The sequence below is a fragment of the Pleurodeles waltl genome, chromosome 11 (genome assembly GCF_031143425.1).
Source record: "Pleurodeles waltl isolate 20211129_DDA chromosome 11, aPleWal1.hap1.20221129, whole genome shotgun sequence".
Lineage (NCBI taxonomy): Eukaryota > Metazoa > Chordata > Amphibia > Caudata > Salamandridae > Pleurodeles > Pleurodeles waltl.
The window spans coordinates 118,934,950-118,952,943 of NC_090450.1; positions in this window are offsets into that span (position 1 = coordinate 118,934,950).

Here is a 17,994-nt window from a genome sequence, read left to right on the forward strand (position 1 = left end):
AACATTTACCTCAAACAGTGTCTCTCTTCCACAACTATAGTGGTAAAATGTGATGTAAAACACAAATTGATCAGTGACAGTGTGAGATGCAATGATCCAGGACCGGATCAGAAAACGGTTTTTACTTCTCTGTGATAAGAAAATATTAGCGCTTGGTGCAACAATTTTTGTAAATTTGTATTTTGAAAGTAGGATTGTGGAGTAGCAAGCTGTGCAAAAATATATTTGTTCATTTTTATTTCTTTTAATGAAGTGTTATGCTATTTTTATGTTATGTTTTTGTGCTGCATTATTGCAGAGTGTTATTTTGTAATTTGTTGAACTGTTCTTTTGTTGTGCTATGTCTTGCTATGCTTTGCTGTGCTGTTATTTTGGTTTTTATTGATATTCTGTTCTCTAATTTCTTTAGAGATGCCAACAAACACTGCTAAATTTGAAGCCAACTGCAGAATAGTCATCTAATGTTCAGGTGGCAAGAAATAATATACCCTCCCTTAACCTCCTACAAGCTGCCAACCTCTGTGTGCATGGCCTTCAGACGTGTGATTGGAGGCTGGCCAATGTCCAGGTCCTGTGCCCAATCTGCCGCAAGGCATGCTGTTTCCACTACACAAGTGCTTTTTGCTTGCATAGCGGGAGTTGGCCACGTGGTCATGGCTTTGGGCATGCCCGGTGCTTAATCAAAAACTGGCGACCAACCCCGCTGTTCGCTAACTTTGCCTGTGCTCAGCAGGGCTTGGCAGGCTCTGCAGACTACCCAACTGTTTGGTCAAATTCCTTACAGTAGGGATGACCATTTCCATGGCAAGGGTTGGTCACAGGGCCTGGCCTTTGGACATTTGTATCCTTTCGGGGCCTAGGAATTAATAGAGACCAGCTCTTTAGTTGTGGATTATCTGTGTTTTGATTTTGGTGTTTTTGTAAAAAAAATTATTATTTTTTGTTTTGTTTCATTGTATATATCTATACCTTGTATTAATGACACTGAATGATTTTTACTTCTTCTCATAGTGGTATTGATTTGGAAACAACTATGAACACATTTAGAAAAAATATACAAAATAATTTATGTACACATTTCCATAAGACAGAAGCAACAATTGAAACCCAAATGATTAGAAAAAAAAGTAAATGAATGATGTGATGGTTTTTAACAAAGATGGTGGCAGGAAATTAATTAATGTGTCTGAAACAATATTAGGCATTCTAACGGTTTTTAGAAAGAGTGGAAGGACTATCACACTGTGCCCCTTAAAGAGGATTGTTTGTTCTTTGGGACTCCAAGGTCCAGTCAAAGGTGAAACACAGAAATGCGTCAGTCATTTAATGTGTATTTTGTAATGGAATTAAATAAATGAATTGAATGGCTCTAAGTGGTTTGCGGTACTGCTTCTTAAAGATGAGGCAATGAGGAGGTTCTTTGGATTTCTACATGTAGCCGCTGTGCTGCACTCAATGAGCACCCAGAAGCAGGTTGGGATGGCATCTGTAAGCAGAAAGGAGTGACCCTGTAGGAGGCTGTTGATGCTGGTTGTTATGTTTTCTTAGTAATAGAACAATAAGTATGTAATAGTATATGTAATAGCATAGAATGTGGGAACTAGGAGCGTTCTTGGAAACAGATACAGGTACAGTTGGAGGGAGATAGAGAGGAAGAAAGATGTGTGCTGCCTTGCTGTACATTACTTTAATTTATGCTTAGTTAGCCTTTTTTTAATTCAATGGACTACAATCTCACTTCAACAAAGTGACGACAAGCGGGAAAGAAGTTCTGCCTGAAGCTTTTTCCTCAATTCCCATCCAAGTTAAAGATTGTCAGTACCTACATAGCTCGCTTCCTGCTCTTTCTTTGCATTAAATGCAGTGAAACTTCCTTTCAACTTTAAAATGAGACTGTGGACCTTTTTCTCAACTTTAAAACAAGGCAGCACATGCCATATTTCATTCATAATTTCAAATAAACTCAACATTCATTTGAACAAGGCCACACAAGTGTTAAAACCTGTGATTTAAATAATGCTAGAGCAAGGTATGCAGAACCTGTCTCATGCTACCCCTTCATGAATGCAACCACGCAGACCACCGCCAATTTACGTGATATATTTTCCGTTGTTCTATGTGACGCACCACGGTCACAAGCACTTGTGAAGGAGGACCTACTTCATGAGCGTCACAAGACTCTGTATGTCAGCTACATAGAAACTGCTAATGCACGTCATCGCATGGGGTCACTTTCCATCTATTTCATGACCTTACGTGCCACCAGTACAGATTCTGCATGGAGATCATCAGGTGAAGTGAGTCAAGGTCGCATTTCACTTAAAGTCAACTTCACTTATGGATTATGCACGGAGATCATCTGTCGAAATGAACTGAGGTTACATTTCATTTTAAGTCAGCACTACTTTAGATTGAAGCATTGGTTTTGGAATAATAATTTAATGAATCAACACATGGTAAGTAAAGCTCATTAATATAAATATTTCACAAATTTTGTTTTTTGGGTACACACATATATATATATATATATATATATATATATATATATATATATATATATATATATATATATATATATATATACACAAAGAATTCCACTAAGGATACAGATATTAAACTATAGTGCAGTGACAAAGTAGACATTGAACAATACAGCTACATATAGAAAAAAAAATATGAGCAACCAAAATTTCAGTCTCAGCTCTCCTCAACCCTTTTGGCCTTCCGACACTAATCAGACATTCAAATTAAATGACTATTTTCTTAATTAAATTGAGGCAGTGGATAAAACAAAAAAATGTCACCTGAAAAAAAAGAAAAGGATTTTATTACATTCTCTTGGTCCACAAGGGTTAAAAGATTTTACTCAAATGACTGAAGCTGTGATTGTAGTGGAATTTAATGTTTTTGAAGCCACCATTCATGATTTGGATAACTATTTTAAATCTAAAGTGTGCATGTGTGTTACTAGATTCACATTTTTTCAACGTAAACAACAAAAAGATGAATCCATCAATGACTACATTACTGAAAATCTAGAAATGGTTGCAAATTTGGTGTAATGCAAGATGAACTCTTACAGGATCAATTGGTTATGCATGCTTGTAATCCAGCAATCCAGGAGTGTGTATAAATTAACAGAGATTCTACTGAAGAAGATATTTTAGCAATAGTATGAAAAGCTGAGATTTCAAGTAGGTGTGCTGTCGCATTAAAGGGAGAAGCTAAAAAGATGATAGTATTGGTAAGCTAAAAAAACAGTATGTTCAAAAGCTCTTTTAATAGATTAGACAAAGATAATAAAAGCAGGTGCTATTGTTGTGACAGCAAAGAACATTTAGCTACCAGCAAAAATTGACCACCTGCTAAACAGACCTGCAACAATTGCTGAATTGTGGGTCATTTTGTGAAAGTGTGCAAGAAAAAGAAGTACATTAAGTCTGTGTGAGAAAAGGGTGCTAACGAATCACCCACTACCAGTGATGTGAATGTGATAACAAAGTGGCTAGTTTATGTAGCAATCTTATTTTGAATGTGAAAATGATTGGTAAAAATGATTGTTCTAAATCGAAACCTAAATATAAAATGACCATTGATGGAGTACCATTAACAATAAATGCTGATTCTGGCTCACTTTATGCTATCATTAATGAAGAGATGTGGAAAACTAAATTCTTACATACTGGTTGGAGAATGATTAATGCTACAGACATTAATCCAGAAGGGTATAGTGGTGAATGAATAGATATGTTAGGAATTAGATGGCTTACATTTAGATTTAAACATAGATCAGCAAGAGGAAAACTATATGTGGCAAAAAAGGGCCCTCAGTACTGGCATGGTTTGATCAAAAGAATGTACATGTTGTGCTTGATCCAAACAGTAAAGAACAAGTGTCAATTGTTTATGAAAGTGTAAGTGTTGACAACAACATGTTAGCTGAATTCCCTAGTATTTTAAGTGAAAACTTGGAAAACTAATCAAATTTGAAAATAGGATTCAAATAAAGGAAAATGCCACCCCTAAAATTCACAAAGTTATGAATGGTCCATTCATGGTCTGTGAAGAGGTTTCTAAAGAACTGAACAGACTTGTATTGTCTGTTGTAATTGAACCAAAAGAAGACTCAGACTGGATATCTCCAATGGTCGTAGCCAGGCGGAAAATTGGATAATCAGGTTATGCACAGATTTGCGTCATCTCTTAAGGGCGCTAAATGGTTTTCAACTAACGACCTGTCCTCCATGTATCATCAAATTCCCTTATCTTGTGAATCTATCAAATTGACTGAATTTGTTACACTGAATGGCTGTTTTCAATTCAAAAGCATGCCATTCGGATTGGCATCAGCTGCTGCTGTTTTTCAGGGTTTGATGTTTGAAATTATTTTCCAAACATTGTGGTGTAAAATTCTTCCATGACAAAATTGTGGTATGTGGCAATTCATGGAAAGAGCATAATGATCAACTAATACCTTAAAATTCTTAGAATGGTAGAATTTTTCAAGCGCAAGTTTGCCAAGAAAGAAGTAAGTTACCTTGGGCATGTTATTTATGAAAAAGGAATTAAACCTAAACCTTCCTCAATCAGAGCAGTTAAAGAGGCCCCAACACCTACTAATAAAGACAATGTTGGTTCTTTCATGGGATTGGCTGAATATTGCACTAAATTTATCCCCAAATTCACAGGAAGAACATTTAATATCCGTCAATTGCTAAAAAAAAACTAAAATAATTTGAATGATCACAACAATGTGAAAATTATTTCAGGGATATCAAAACTGCTATTGCGAATATCTCTTTGTTAGAAAGTTTTGATCCATATGCTGATAGAATCTTTAGTGTGGATGCGAGCAGAAAAGGTTTAGGTGCTGTATTGTCTCAGATGGAAAAAAATGGGAAATAATTTTTCATAGAATATGCATTTAGGTCATTATCACCTTCAGAAGAAAAATATCCAACTATTGAACGAGAAAGGTTAGCACGTGCATGGGCACTAAAACATTTCCGATCTTTTGTGTGGGGAAAACCATGTTTAATATGGTGTGACAAACCATTAGTTAGGATTTTGACAACTGAGTGCACCATTAAAGCTTTGGCTAGAATTGCAGATTGCAGGATTTTGATTACAAAATAATCTATGTACCAGGCAAGGAGAATATTATAGCAGATTTTCTTTCAAGAATGCCTATGGAAATGGAAGAATGTGAGGATGAGGTATGGAATGGGTTTCAAGTTGCTTTAGTACATGATTGCTGTACACCTGCTGTAAAAATAGAGTAATGGAATTTAGAGTACAATAAGGACAGTGTTTCCCAAAACATCTTTTACTATGTAAAAAAATGAATGACCAAAAAAGAATCATCTAGACAATACTGTAAAACAATTCTGGGAAGTCAGATTGGTACTTACTGAAGGCAATGGTACACTCTTGAGAGGGAAGAGACTATTACGAGCTGTGGTTGTTGACCTAGCACATGAAGGACATTTTGGCATTACTAGAACCAAACCTCCTGTGAATAATTCATTTTGGTGGCCTGGTATTGACATCGAAGTTCAAAGATTTGTGAGGTCTTGCACTGAATGTGTAAGAGCAGACAACTCCTCACAAACACTTAAACCTCCTGTGTGCATAGCGTCTAACCCTCAGAATCCATGGGAACTGGTGGCTATTGATATCATGGGTCCCATTGGTTCACCTCAGAAATATGTCAAGTTCTTACTGATTTATTTTGAAATTGGCTTGTATTTAAAATTGTTGATCAGGCGGATACTGATTCCCTTTTAGAATTTTAGATCAAACTTTTGTATCAGAAGGCATAACTACTAATATTTAAGTAATAATGGAGTGCAATTTCTATCTAAGAAAGCAAAATCTTACTTTGAAAGAGCAGGAATACACCATAAAACCACAACTTTATTTAATCCTAGTGGGAATTGCATGGTAGAAAGATTCAACTGTGTACTTAAATGAGTTATCCAATTAGCCATTGCAAGGAATAAAGATTGGGCTAATCATCATCAAGGCCACTGAAAAAGGTGGACATGTGGTGATCCAGGATCACTTCAAGAATATATTGGAAGCTGAAAGACAATTTGACATTGAACAGCATTATATACAATTGAACAAAAATGTAATAAAGGAGATTACCAGAGAATACCATCATAAACTCCTGAAGTGACATAATTGGATTTCATTGATCAAGACAAATACTTGAAAACAGATCACTCTATCATGCCAACTATTTATGTTCTCCCTAACGTACACAAAAAACATAAAGATCCACCAGGTCATCCAGTTGTCAGCTCAATGGGATCTTTATTGGACAATACTTCAAGAATTGTATAAATATTTATTTCTAATATGTAACAATGCTCCCATCATATCTGAGAGACTCAATAGCTTTTTTAAATACAGTTCATAATATGCCTTGGAAGGACAACTATTTAATGGCAACAGCAGACGTAGTATCATGGTACAGCATTGTGATGGCCTCAACACGTGTAAATATTTCCTTAGAGCCAGGTCTGTGAACTACATGGAACACTCAACTATGCTGTTAGAAATCACTGAATTTTGCTTGAAGAGCAATGTCTTTATCGGCAGTGGCACTCATTACCTACAAAAACAGGGAACAGCATTTAGGACATCTTTTGCTCCAACATATGAAAATGTATGATGGACAATTGGGAAGCAGAAGTTGAGTGGACAGAAAAACATCTGTATACATTAAATTAAAGACCTGACCTGTTTTAGTGACAATTTTTCATCATTCAGGAAGGAGGTATGGAGAGTATGGAATTGTTTATCTTGTCCTGGAATGATGATGAGTTTAATTTGAGATTCACTCATACTATTGGTGCAGAGAAAATTGTTTTTCTGGACATTTAAGTTTATATTAAAGTCTAGAAAATTTGTAAAAAATAAATTGCAAAACAGTATCTTACATGTGAATACTGGGGGGACGAACTTTCCCCTTGCTTGGAGGGAGCCTGAACTACAAGCCCCAGACTCCTTAGCGGCACTAGAGCCAGCCGATGCCATTTTGCGCCAGGAGGCGTGGTGAAAAGGACTCTGCAAACCCGCTCCACGGGACAAACTTTCTCCTTCCTTGGGGGCAGCCTGAACTACAAGCCCCAGACTCCTTAGCGGCACTAGAGCTGCCAGCTGCTATTTTGCGCCCGGAGACACAGTGAAAAGGACGCTGCAAACCCATCTGCGCCCATCAGAGCCCAGAGGAGGCTGGGCTGGGCATACTTTGTTGTTTTTTTAGTCTGAAGATTTGTATAAATCCTGTCAAGATTAGTGAAGATTACCCAAAATAGCAAGTACATCTTATATTTGCAATTGGGAAAAGGAAGCAAAACCAAGCGGGGAACAGTATTAGTACAAACACTTCTAGTACCATTAAAATGATCACTAACTATCTCACAGATGCAATGGGGAAACTTAATGAAGAGATTATTAATGCTGAAGCACGTTTAGTGGCAACCAAAATTGTTCTACATGAGGCCATTATAGAAGTGAGTACTGAGGCTGTAGAATCGATTATTGAACTAAAATCCCCAAAGGAAAGCCTTTTTGGGGTGGTCTCTAGGTCGTCTTTAGGCCCATTAACAGTCACAGACACAATAGTAGAAATTGAACTTTTAAATAGAATAGATGACCCAACATCTCCGCACTGAACAAGAAGAGAAGTAGACAGATAACTAAATCTAATCTCATACCACCACCACAGCCTCCTAAGGGTGGTAAAAGAACTACAGAAATGCATGGAGGGTACCCATTAGCTGCATCATTAGGCCACGGTGGCCCCTTATTAAAAAGTATGGAAACTTTGTTCAAGAAATTACACAGTAAATTAGACAATATAGAGTCCAAAGTATTGTCAGAAATCAAGGAGATAAAATAATGTATAAGTAAAATAGAAGTAAACGCTAACTCAGTGATTAATGCTAAAAACCTGGCCCTTGGTTGCGATATTACCCCAAATGAGAATCAAGTGGATATAGGTACAAGGAATAACACAATGACAGGGAATGTGGACTCTAATAGAAGAGGCATGGAATGCTGTTACCCCGCACAGAGGGAATCATCTCAACTTAAGGCACCTATTATTAACCAAGCAAGGCAATTAAAAGTAAACCATACATGGCAGTGTGAATAGAGATAGATTTGTGAAAGAGGTTTTACAACTACCCCCAGATGCAACTCCATTTACAATCATTCTTAAAAATTTTCCCAAATTGAGGGGGGCAGAGCTTGACTGGCTAAGAAGGCGGCCACTTAGAGCCGGAGCTCCGAGCCGGCCGCCTAAAATCCTATCAATATCAGGCTGTTTGGGGGGGGCCCTGTGACACTGTGAGCGGGTGGGGGCCTGCTAGCTGGAGGAACCCGGGGAGACGGAGCCCCTGGAGAAGCCGGGTGCTGCCGAGAGCCGTGTGGGCTGAGAGGATGCTCCGGCCGGCCTACTGCGTGGGCCGCTGCTACAGGGAGTGGCCCCTGGCGTCGGAGAACAGGTGGTGTGTGCGTGCGCCACCGAGCTCGGCGGTCGCCCAAGTGATGAAGCGAGGCAGCAGAGAGAGGTGTATTGCCCCTGAACAGAGTCGACGGGGAGCTGGCAGTGGGGCCTGGCTGGCCCTCGGAGGACCCCCGGCGGCTCCAGGTGCCACCGCTGGCACCACTAGCCATGCGGGGGTCTTGATGGACCGGAGGGATGTTACTGAGTGATGTGCTGAGACGCCCCATGAGCGATTGAAGAGGTGCTGGGAGTGCAGCCCGCTCAACTCCACATACAGAAGCACAGGCGGTGCAACAACAGAAGGCAGCCCTCCACGGGACTGGCAGAGAGACGCGTGGGAAGCCTGGAAGGAGGTGAGGAGACTGCGAGGAGGTCAGGGGAGACCCCCATGTGAGGAACTGACCTGGGGAACTACTTGGCCGTGAGTGGGGGTCTGCGAGCGGAGGATTGCTGGTGCTCCATGCTGTGAGGCTCATCCTTATTGCTGGACACTAGACAGAGGTGAATCCTGACTGCCACCAGAGCCTTACTGAATATTGGAAAACTCAGGCACAAATCACAGGGGTGCCCCAGGTGGAGCAGGGGCATGTCTGACAGTTGACTAATGGTGAGCCTGAGGAGAGTGCAGTGCCTACCACGATGCAGGATTCCCTGAATAAGATCCTGGGGGCGATTGAAGACACCAAGCTAACTCTGAGCCAGGAAATAGGAAAGATCTCTTCTGAACTAAGTCACTTACGAATGGATCACCACAAGTTAGCAGACAGGGTGGAAGCCACTGAAACATCCCTGGAGGAGCTGCAGCCTGTTCACCGGGCCCTCCGGGCTCAGGTCACCTTTCTCTCTGAGAGGGTTCAGGTATTGGAACGTCGAGCGGAGGATGCGGAAGGCCGCAGTCAGCGCAATAATATACAAATTGTTGGACTACCAGAGGGCATTGAGGGCGCTGATGCAGTGGTCTACCTAGAGACCTGGCTGTGCACCATTATGAACGAGCGCCCCCTCACGCCCTTCTTTGCCCTGGAGAGAGGGCACCGACTTCCGACTCGTAGGCCCGAGCCGGGAAGACCACCCCAACCTATAGTGGCAAAGCTTTTACATTATCGAGACCGTGACCTGCTGTGGAGGAGGGTAGTGCCACCTTTTTCCCAGACTTTACATTAGCGGTCCAAGCTCGACAAGCTGCCTTCCTGGAAGTGAAATGAGCCCTCTGGCAGGAGGGATTCCGATATTCTTTGCTGTTCCCATCCAAGTTAAAGATTAAATTAGATGGTACCACGCGCTTCTCTCAGGAACCGAATGAGGCATTGGCATGGCTGGAGTCGTACCAAGCGGGCACTACATACCCCAAACATGTGGAGCGCAAACAACCTTGACGCTGTGGCAAGAGAAGACACACCAGAGACCCTCTGGGTGAACGCCGGGTGACAAAAACCACAAGCCAACAGGTGCACCAGGGAAAGAGAGCGGTGCTATAGGCGGCGGCCTCCCTGATGGAGGCGAGAAGCTCCGAGGACAGCCAGATGTCGGAACCTGAGTCCTTGAACTGGGAGGACTCCACTGATGTAGAATCATTGTTTTGTGTGGTGGAGGGCCTCCCCACGTGACGCCTCAGATATCAGACCGGGGGGCCTACATACTCTCAGCCCTGTTGCTCTCATACGGCTCAGAGGCGGGCCTGTTGGGGCACTAGTGGACCACTTTTGTGCTCTGGAACCATCCCTAGATCACCCACTGGGCACTCCCGTCGGATGATGACATCACTTGTTCATATACAGGTTATTATGGTTTGGGCGGGCAGCAGTTGCTTGTCTGCTCTTGGGATGGGGAGTTGGGGATTATTAGTATTGACTGTTTTAGCCTGTGGTCCCTTAGACATATGCGATGTGCTACTGCAATGGTCATAAGGGAGCTGCGTGGGAAGGAGGTACATACTCCCTGGTGGCCCTCTTAGAGGATATGGCTGCAACACATCCATTTTCTAAAATACTGTCTTGGAATGTCAGGGGTATGGGTTTGATTGCAAATATAAATTCCTATATGAATTTGATTCCTATATGAAGCGCAGGGGGGTACAGATTGTCATGTTACAGGAATCTCACCTCATCCAAGTGGAAACAGAGCGCCTTCGGCGGCGTTGGTGGGGGCAGCTGTTTGCGACCACATACTCGGCCTATGAAAGAGGGGCGGCAGTGTGGGTGAGAGCAGGTCTAACCTTTGAACCCACTGATATTGTTACGACTCGGTCGTCCCATTTCCAGGGGGCGCTGCAAGGGGACTGTCAGAAGCCTGGGAATCACCTTGAACACCTATCTAGAGTCCCTTGCTGACTCCTGTTTGTTTCTCTTTTCTCCATGGTACACTTGTGTAGGACTACATTAGCTTCTTGGGACTGCAAATCCCATAATGCACAGCTTGGTAGTCAGGAAAACCCGGATTCTGTTTCCCATTGCTTTCTATGGGAGAAGTCCAGTTGCTCCTTTTCACTGGGTCCTCTCCTCCAGGACTTGCAAGTGTCTGAAACTACACACACCTGAAACCTCTCCTGTGCAGCCCAGCTTGGAACTGCTTATAAGCAGCCATTTCCTCAAGATCCCCGTCGTGCATTGGACTTCAATTCCTTTGTGTTACAGACCCCTTGTCGGATGGTGTTCCAGTTTTGTTCCTGTTCTGTTCCAGCCTGATCCTGTTTCCTGTTTCTCTGCCCTGCTCCTGATTGTTCCAGCCAGAGTCTTCTCCCTATCTCTTAGCCTTGTATCTGTTTGTTTCTTCCAAAGCCTGCTCTCTGTTTCTCTGCCCTGCTCCTGCCTTGTTTTAGCCTGAACCTTCTCTCTGTTTCCCAGTCCTGTTTACTGCTCATTTCCTACTCCCTGTATTCCAGTCCTGTCCTTGCCTGTTCCAGCCAGAGCCTGTTCTCAGTTTCCCAGTCTTGTCTCTGTTTGTCCCAGCCAGAAGTTTGCACCCTGTTTTCAAGTCCTAGTCCCGCCTTTGCTTCAGCCTGAGCCTGTTCCTAGTTCTTGCCTCTGCCTCTTTGTTTATTCCCTTCTGTTTCTGTTTCTTCTTGGTTCTTTGTGACTGGTAAGTGTTCTATCAGTCTTCACCAGTGTATACGTGTCCTCCTGTGTACTGGGGTTGGCTCCTGGTTTCCAGGAGGCAATTCCAGCCCCCCATCCTTGTCCAGTGTTATACTATGTATTTCGTGCCTAACAGTGACAGTGTGCTATTGCTGTTTTCTCAGGAATCGCCACTGTGTTTCCAGCTGGACCCACAAGAGCGTGTCCTGTGTATGTAAGTACTATCCTTGTTTGTGCTCTAGGGTCCAGAGACAGAATCACTTCTGCTGCCTCCTTTCTATGGGGCTGGCAGGGTGACTATCTGTAAGAGCAAACTGCACAGAGGCATTTAGATTCCCTGTCACAGTGGGAGGTTCTGCGCCTTACTCTGTGTACAACCCCAGAGTGTTTGTCCACTAGTAATCTGTTTCCTGTTTGTTCACACAAGGGATGCTCTGCTTTTACTTTCGTGTGCCTGTTCTTAGCTGTCCTTTACGTGTATGCCTTTAGCTGCTCTCCTTCCCCAGTATACTACCTCTTTGGGATATTCGGTGACCTCAAGGGGTGTCCCAACCAGAGTCCTGATCAGACCCGCTCAAAACCGTGACAAATATTGACATAGATAAGGAGGGCCGATATGTATTGGTGGAGGAGCGACTGTATGGCAGACCGTTGGTTATAGGCAGTATATATGCCCCAAATCAGGTCCAGCTTCAGTTCTTACACACATTATCTGCCCGGCTAGTGCGTTTCACTAAAGTTACATTCTTAGTTGGGGGAGATTTCAGTGGGGTACTGGACCCTGACCTGGACCGTTCTACTGCCCCGCTGCAGGGGGCAGCTGCTGTCAGAGTGGCCAAGGCCATGTCGCCTGGATCTCCCATTGGGACCTGGTGGATATCTGGCACCTTCAGAATCCACTTGGTAGAGACTACTCACACTATTCCCACCTCTACCGTGTGCATACTAGAATAGACAGAATGGTCTGTTCAGCTCTCTTAGCGGATCAGCTACACACTCTGAATACTTGGGCCGGACTGTATCAGATCATAGCCTGCTGTTGATCCATCTAACCATGATGGAGACTCGTCAACCTGTCCCAACATGGCGCTGTACCCAGCAGCGCTGGAGGATGAGGTATACCGCACAGCACTACTAAAAAAGTTGTCGGAAGACTTGACACTGAATCCGGGGTCATCGACCAGCAGAGGCATTGAATGGGAGGCCTTAAAAGTGGGGGTGCGGGGTCATTGCCTTGGGCAGACAGTGGGCATCCAACGAGACCTTGAACGGGACAATTCGCACTAAGAGGACGACTTACACAGAAGTGATAATGACCCAGATGGTTCACCAGAAGCTCAGGCAAAACTACTGGAGCTCAGGGAGAAATACTCATCGGCGCTAGAACGCCTTAGATGTCATGACTATAAGACCTATAAGGCCAAAGTGCATGATGAGGAGGGGAAAGCAGGGAGGCTACTGGCATGGCTGATTTATCCAGAGACTAGGGGGACACTGATCACCTGCCTATTGACTAAGGAGGGAAACATTATTTACACACCTACTCAGGTCAGTGCTGAGTTCACAGCTTACTATAAATCCTTGTATAGACCCATTCAGGTGGACTCAGCTACCGTGAGGGAGAGCTTTCTGTCTGCACTGCCACAGGTCTCCATAGGGGAGATTAAGGAAGCCATTAAAACACTAGCGGCGAGTAAGACCCCAGGTGTCGATGGCCTGCCCTCTGAGTTTTATAAGCTGGGCTATGATGTCCTGGCCCCTAGACTGGCGGAGATGTATGCTGAAGCCTATGAGACCAAACTGTTGCCGGCCATGACCAGGGAAGCCATAGTGATCCCATTACCCAAGTCCACATGGGCCAACAGGAGGGTTACCGACTTTAGGCCTCTGTCCATGCTCATCATTGGCTTTAAAATCCTTAGTAAAGCCCTTGCTGCAAGACTGCTGCTCCACATGAATACCCTCATCCATGCGGACCAGAACGGGTTAATTCCAACCTGCAGCACTTCCAATAACCTCCGTAGGCTATACTCCCTGCTCTATGATGATGTTCAGCCCCCTAATCCGACTGAAATGATTGTGTCGTTGGAGTTTGAAAAAGCCTTCGACACAGTGAGCTGGGACTTTGTGGATGCCACTATACTTCGGCTGGGCTTGGGCGAGGCCTGGGGTGACTGGGTTAAGTTGCTCTATACACAACTATGGCTCGAGTCAAGATGGGACAAACAATTTCTTGTAGCTATGACATACATAGAGGAACCCGACAAGGATGCCTTCTGTCCCCCTTGCTATTCGCCATTGCCATAAAACCCCTGGCAGCGAGACTTCAAGAGAGGGCCAAAGACTGGGGTATATGTAGATGTGGACATTTTCCTGTAGTCTCCTTGTAAGCAGATGATCTACTTATCTATCTCCACAATGGTCTTGTAACTTTATGTCAGGTGTTCCAACTGCTAGATGAGTTCGGGGTCTGCTCTGGTCTCCGACAAAATAAACAAAAGAATTATATTTTTCCGGCGGTCTGTGGAACGAGTCAGCCGTCTTCCTGCCCGGAGGAGGTATCTTGAGCGCCACATACCTTCCGTTATCTGGGAATCCAGATCTACCTTGAGACACAGGACCTCAGGGAGGGTAACTTGGGCCCAGTGATTCGGGCATTGCGGTCCAGTGTCACCTTCTGGCGCTCCCTTTGATTACCGATTATGGCCAGCGTATCTCTTATTAAGATTGTTGTGCTTCCCAGACTGCTAGATTATTTTGCTAATTTGCCTATCACTCTGCCACCCTCTTGGTATCGGCCACTAGACATGCTGACATGCTGCTTAGGGAACTGATTTGGGATGGGTACGGCAACGAGTGGCACTGTCCACTCTGAGACTGCCCCAGGACGCTGGGGGGCTCGGAGTCCCTGACTTTAAGTTATTTTTCCTGGCAGCCCAGATGCAGTGGCCTGCGTGGTGGCTCATCACAGTGGGGCTCACGGAACTGGCAGTAGACGTGGGATACCTCAGCAACACCGGACTGGTGGATGGGCTGCTTTTGCCTTCCATGTGCGGCACTAAGAGGGGGAGTATTACTGGCCACAGCTCTTGCCAACTGGAGGAGAGTCCTTAGAGGAACGCACACGGAGGTGCCAGATATGCCCCTAGTGGGAATGTCCCATAGTGACCCCCTCTCTTGTTTTACAAAACGACAACTGCACTGCTGGACAGCCACAGATCTGCATACGTTGGGCGCACTGTACAGTCAGGGATCGCTGATCCCGTTTGAGGATCTAGCAGACCAGACTGATCTGCCTTGCGGGCAGTGTCTGACATACGAGGCGATAACAGGGTCTATCTGGGTGCTCTGGAGAGTGATAGAGGGTGAACCCCCCACACACAAGGTCTGACAGACAATTCTGTCCATTTGGGGGTGGCTCACATTTGGTCTCATGGCTTTATAGGGCACTACTGCAATGGTACATAACCCGCTTGATGCTCTACAGGTTAGGTGGGAGAAGGACCTAGAAAGACACCTCACTGATGGAGAATGGAAGAGGGTACTTGCGTATGCCCCCTCGGTCTCCCGAAATACCCGACTAAAATATTTGCAATATAACTACACATATAGGACTTACCTAAACCCACAATGTCTGACGCTTAGATGACTGGAGACCACAATGGAAACATGCCTCCTCGGGTTGTTTACTAGGCCACGCCCCCAAAAAGTGGGCAATAGATTTGTTGATTTGGCTCTGGTGCTGGCTAAGCGACGAGTATCAATGGCATGGAAACATGCTGAAGGTCCTAGCCTACAGACTTGGGCACAAGATGGGTGGAGTGGAGGAGAGAGCCTTGAAGAGGGAAGAAGGCAAAGGCATGAGGTGTAGGCCACTGGCCTCACTGTGGACAGAAGTTATGGATGGCTGGGAAACCAGTGCTCTGGGACTAGACACAGATCATTAAAGTGATACCGGAAGCACCACAATGAGTTTCTGTGAGAGTGATATAGGGAAAGTGCCCTTGTACTAACTCCAGGACCCCTGGAGGAATGACATATGAGTGGGTGGTCCCCTCCCCAGCACACTTGCCTCACTGGGGACCCATCTCCATGCACAGTGCGAGATAGTACTCAAAAGCTGATTTCTATATCTATTGTCGCCACGCAGCTTGCTTCTTTACATTCGAGGACCACGGGAAGATTGTTACCTTTTTGTTTCTCTTAGCTTTGTTATCTTGTTGGCTTCATATCTGATTGGCTCTCTTGATAAGTATTGCAGACAATGAAATGGATTAGTAATCCCTAGAGAGCATGAATACGTATTACTTGAGGCATTAGACAGTGGCCTTAAGTACCATGATTAGAGCCACCCCCCACTACCCTAGGTCTCTGTTAAGAACCATTGAACAGATGAGTAATGCTGGCATCCTAACAAAGGGGTGAGAACTTTAGCGACAAAACCACCCCCCACTACCCTAGGTCTCTGTTAAGAACCATTGAACAGATGAGTAATGCTGGCATCCTAACAAAGGGGTGAGAACTTTAGCGACAAAACGGAACTGTAAGTTCACTGTGCCTGTAAAGCCTAAATGTGTCACTTGTACAAATGTCAGGAAGTATTTCAAAAAACATATAAGGCATTGTGTCATATCTGTTTAAACTTCAACTGAAAAGCCAATAAAACAAGTTCCCAAATTGGGACCAAATATCGTTGAGACCTGGCCAGAATTACTTGATAAAGTAGTACATTGGATGTCGATGAATTTATGTACTCCAGATATATTATTTTCTGAAATTTTATATGCAAGGCGAGTCCAGTGGGTGCGATACTTGGATGAGGAAGAGGGAGATTGTATAGGCAGACAGCAATAAGTTCATCACATATTATCTGCCTACAAGAGACATGGCATATGGGATCCTTCTATATTGAAGGATACTATGCATTCATTACACCAGATTCCGCCCCATCTAGTGGGAAGGCCAAGGGAGGGTTAGCAATATTGATTTCAAATCTAGTACCGTTCATATCAGTGAAATCCTTCCTTGACTCCCCTTATTATCAGTTTCTATACTTCCGGATAAATGGCACAATAGGAATGGTGTTAATCAATTATTATAATAATACATTTGATGATACCAAAAAGTAGTGGCATTGACCCTCCAGGATGATTTACAGCTATTTTTAAATGATATAACATCTACATATATATTAGTATGGGCTGGAGATTTTAACATCAGGACGTGCCAGACTACTATAGAAAAAATATATGGATTTATTGATGAATTATTGATGATGGGGGAAATGCCCAATCTCACTTCTTACATAATGATTATGGAATTGTATTGAATTAAATGACACCTAGATATGACCTAGAACTGGTAAAAGAAGAAGAGGGGGCCAAGGGAATGAAGCATACAACGTTTATAGGAAGAGGATATTTTTCAACTATTGATCACATACTAATCTCTAGGAACAATGTAGTTATGACTGAATCTTTAAAGATTAAGCCAAGATTAAGCCAACTATATAGTGACCACGATCCTTTGTTACTTACTATGAGATTAGCTAAACCCTATAACATAGGAAAACGATTAGCAAGAAATATAGGAATAAAAAGTGAAAATGGAAGAGAGTAAATTTGGAATGGTTTGATCATAACTGCTCAATAGTAAGTCAGGAACTTAAGCGAGCCCTGCAAGCCCGTCCAAGAAACAGGGAAGAAGTAAGTAATAAATGCTCCAGCTATACACATGCATTGGAGACTAGGAAGGCACAACTGAGAGTTAGGGCATGGGATAATCTTGAGCGAGCAGCGACACTGAGAGATAGTAACTTTTGGAAAACCATCAAGCAACCATTACTGAAAAATAGAGATGCACTTGAAATTACTGTACATGTTTCAGCAGTGGATTGGCCCTCCCATTTTGGCATAATATTCAATCCAGATTGTACATTTTTGATTTTGCATTCCTTGAATACTGGGATAATTGAGATCAAGCCACCCTTTTTGAAAACGATTAGTTTTGAGGAAGCCATGGGAAGATGTTTGAAAGGCAAGGCACCGGGCCCTGATGGGGTGCCAGTAGATGGTTATTTGACATATTTGGATCTATGGTGCCCTATTTTGACCCAAGTTTTTCTGAGTGTGGCAAGGGGATACATTTTAACATTATGGACTGAAAGTATAATGGTTCCCATTTTTAAAAAGGGAAATAGAGGTGACCCCAAATGCTACGACCTATTTCCCTTTTAGACTCTTAAGTCAAACTATTAGGAAGAGTACTCCTATAAAGATTAGAGTCTTGGGCAACCGATAATCATATACTTACGGAGGCCCAATTGAAATTTAGACCTGAGGTTGGTACCTTGGAACAGTGTGTAAATATTAATTTAATAATAAGTAAATACATAATAGC